This window comes from Zonotrichia leucophrys, chromosome 4 (genome assembly GCF_028769735.1).
Source record: "Zonotrichia leucophrys gambelii isolate GWCS_2022_RI chromosome 4, RI_Zleu_2.0, whole genome shotgun sequence".
Classification (NCBI taxonomy): Eukaryota; Metazoa; Chordata; class Aves; order Passeriformes; family Passerellidae; genus Zonotrichia; species Zonotrichia leucophrys.
Window position 1 is genome coordinate 3,416,381 of NC_088173.1, and position 3,883 is coordinate 3,420,263.

The 3,883-nt window shown below is 43.3% G+C and overlaps 1 long non-coding RNA gene across 2 annotated transcripts; it reads left to right on the top strand.

Annotated features, from left to right (window-relative positions):
• Positions 1-274: 274 nt before the first annotated feature.
• Positions 275-3,090, top strand: LOC135447461 (uncharacterized). 2 transcript variants are annotated; one of them, XR_010440144.1, is made up of 4 exons: positions 275-489; positions 809-921; positions 2,635-2,786; positions 2,960-3,090. It is a non-coding gene; the product is annotated as an uncharacterized LOC135447461 (long non-coding RNA). The 2 variants fall into 2 exon arrangements; XR_010440143.1 differs by having other exon boundaries at positions 2,635-3,051.
• The last annotated feature ends 793 nt before the right edge of the window (positions 3,091-3,883 follow it).

Genomic DNA, 3,883 nt, shown 5'->3' on the forward strand with positions numbered 1-3,883 from the left:
TGGGGGGGCAAGCTGCATTTATGGTGGGCTGTCACTCACTGTGGGAGCTGGGATGCCACAGGCTTGGTGGCAACAAGGGTGTAGGGGGATATAGTATGGGTAAATGAAGGTGGTATAGAATGTCATCTTACCCCCTAAAGAGTTGCAGCTGAGCAAGGATTAGGAGCAGGCCTGATTTTAACAGGCCACACCTGTAGCCAATGAGAAATGTGTTATAAAAAAGTAGATTGGTTTGTTGAGGGGAAACTGGAGTCAGTTGGCTACTGCGAGGACAGGGAAGTAGAGCTGCATACAAGAAACATTAAGGAGGTACAAAACTCTAGCAATATGGAACTCTTGCGCTATAATGGCAACAAATGGTGACCCTGATGTGATTTGGGATAAAGGACTCAAATGCTAAACTATATGAGCAGAGCTGGAGTCACTTGGCCACTGCAAGAAGAAGAGAGTCAGTGCCTAGAGGAGATGCCCACAAGAAACATCATGGAGGTATGAAACTCTAACCATATGGAACCCTTGCAATGTAATGACAATGGAACTCTTGCACTATAATGACAACACAAGGGCACAGCGGCACTGGAATTGCTACGCCCTTGTTGCTCGCACCGGAGTCCCTGAGCTGCCCTGCTTGTCCAGCTCAGCCCTGCTGCCACCCTAGATTGTGCTGGTACCAGGGCTGGGTTTGTCTCTGCACACCCAGAGGCTGCTTCCCTTCAGTGTGCTGAGGTTTCAGGAGTCACTCTGATCTGTGCTTTCTTTCCAGCAGTGGCTCATCATGCTCTTTTGACCTGGCTTGTTCCTTACACAGGGCAGCAGGAAACCCATCCCTGTGCTGCTGCAATGATTTATAATCTGAAATGCATGCTCTGTTTGACCAGCAGTCCATCTGGGCCAGCTTTACATCTCCAGCTGTAAATGTAGGTCAGTTGGCTGCTATTGCAGCTTGTTTGTTATCCTTTAGAGCATGGGTCCTCACACACACAAGTTCCCTGTCCATTGCGTTTGACCATCCTTTAGAAAAAGCTTATTTTACTAGTGTAGCAAGTGGTTCAGCTGCTTGTGACATTGGCAGTCCTGCCAGAACAGCAACAAAAAATTCTTCAGTCTAAGTATTGCACACTCATAATGAAGGTGTTATCAGCTGTTTCACCTGAGGGTTTTTCTAACAATGTTGTGTTAAGGAGATACTGATCTCAGCCCCATCAGTGAAATTCATTATCAAGTGTGACATTTGATGTCCATAAATCAAAGCAAGTCCTTCAGCTTTTCTGCTCTGCTCACAGACTGTCTTCAGATGCTAAACCTAAGATTTGTTCATTCCTGAATTCTCCAGAGCCCATCATCAGACTTCTGGAGTTTACATAAGAAAAGGATTCTCATAAGCTTCCACCAGTCATGTGGGTTCAGGTGAAAAACCTGCTCTTTCCTTTATCATATAAATTTGCTACATTGCTCAAATAAGGGAGAGGGTGGTTTATATATGTATCCCTGCAGTCTTTAATCTTAGATATGATGCTTTATATCCAGTGAATTTTTTTGCACGAATTTTTAAGAAATTGAGGCTTATGCAATCCTAATATACAAATCCCAAAAGATTTTCCAAAAAAAGACAGCACAAACCAGCCAATGGGATCCCAGATCAGAAAACTTATTTTGAGATAAACTTTACAGAGAGGGGGAGTTGTGTAGAGCGAACTTTGCATGAGACTTCAGGGACTGTCCTGCTGCTCTTGGATCATGATGTGATACAGAGGAGGTGGGTGCTGCAGAGCTCTCTTCAGCCAAGGCTGTGTCCTTCTGTAGCCCTTAGGAAAATGTCTATGGAGGATATCCTGACACTGCCCAGCCTCAAGGCAGGGAACAGTCTGTACTGGGAGCTCCTTTTATTCTGATCAAGGGCTGAGGTGAAAACAAATGGAGCAATCAGCCCCTTAAAGGCCCTGGGCTCCCCTAGAACCACACTAAGAATGCCCATTCATAATCTTCCTGACAGCCAGCCTGGGTCAACCATGTCACCAGCCCCACTGGGGTTGGGGATACCACCACAAAGGCTCTGCCTGCTGGGATGTGGCTTCTTCATTGCCAGGGTTGTTGCCAGGAGCTTGTGTGGCACCTAGGGAAAGAGGGTGTGGAGCTGCAGTGTTCTCAGGGGGGCATCCACCTTCCAGTTAGACCATGACAGTATCAGCTGTGTTTGTCTTATCTGCCCCATTGGCAGTTGTCCATTTGAGTGGCCAAGGAGGGAGGGGACAGATGGGTGCCATGATTTGCCAACATCTGTCACCTCTGGCTGTAACAGGAGAATTAACAAAAGGAATGGCTTTCTCTGTGCTCATGAGCAGCCCCTGTGTGGGAGCTGAGTGACTAGGCTCACCCTAAGGCTGCCCATGTCTCAACTCCCTGACCACTAGGAGACACCCATCCCATGCTAACCATGTCACCAGCTCCACTGCAGCTTGGCCTGTCACCAGAAAAAGCTGAAGTATCACTGAAAAATCTCCTTCAGGATGTAGAAAATGAAAATCATTAGACTGGCTTCAGCACTGATCCAGTCCAATGTGTTCATATCTATTCATCATAACAAATAAGTTGTACCTTTTTAATGTTTTATTTTTCTCTGTTTCCTTCCTGTAGACTTTAATCCATTGTAAAAAAATTTGAGCTGGAGAAGACAACAGTCTGATGACATACTGAGGGATATATTTGTGAAATCCATAGTTTATCTAGAAGCTGGAGAACATCTTTTAGAAAGGGACAATTATTAAGTTAGAGAGACAAATCCTGAGGTGAGTTTCTTCTAAGTTTAACTGTTATCCTGATTAAAGATGCATACATTATTTCTTGTCTGAATGTATTTAACTTCAGCTAGATCTGGCTGTCAGGTACTGATATCACTTCTCTTCTAAAATAGAAAGTCTTATTGTATCAGGAATATTTTTTTCTCTCTGGATAATTCTAGGCTGTGATCATATTAACCTCCCCTTTGCTAAACTGCTGTGTGAGCTCCTGTAAACTCTCACTGAAGGGAGATGAGACTCCTCAAGCACTGGTAAAAAGCTACCCTGGAATATTTACAATATTTTTACAAATGAAAAAATATTAATAAAGAGTATTCTGGATTATTTTTTTCTTCCTTTTAGAGGTTTTCCTTCTCTCCTCTCACTATCCTCATGTCCAAATCCTGTATCTTGGTTGCCCAGGCAACCTCTGCTGGCTGAGCCCTGGGTGCAGTTCTGGGTTTTCAGCTCTGCACAGAGAAGGAGGAGGATGTGAAAGATGGAGGAACAGGTAACAAGCTTTAGTGGGATAGGAAAGCCCAACAGATGACTGATGGCAGTGATGGGGGTTTTATTTAAAGGTTAAGAGCACTAATAAATGCATTTATGCAGATAATTTAAAAAAAATCCTATGACTTGCAGGAAATAGGAGGGGGGATTTTACATCAGTGCATTTCTAATATCAGATGCAGTGTAACAGCTCAAAGTAACACAAAGACATGAGTGACATTTGATAAGCATGTTACTTAAACTGAAACTGATACTGCTCATCCTTTCCTTTGCATTTGGAAAGCATGATCAGAAACTACCACCCAGGCAAAATAAGAATATTTAAAACATTCTGAAAGTGCATTGAGACTTGACTTAGATGCAGAAATCATAAGCAACAGCTTATATCAAGCCACTTCAGGTAAATAACAGAGGTTGATTTGCTTTACTGAATTTGTTTTTCATCACCTAGCAGTAGATGTTACTTTACCTCTCCAAACTGACATTTACTTGCTTTTGTAAAGGCAGCTGGTCAGGAGACTACTCACTCCAACAGAGGAAAAATTTAAACATTTCAAAAACCCCAAAAGGATGTTCTCACACTGTAACTTTCTTCT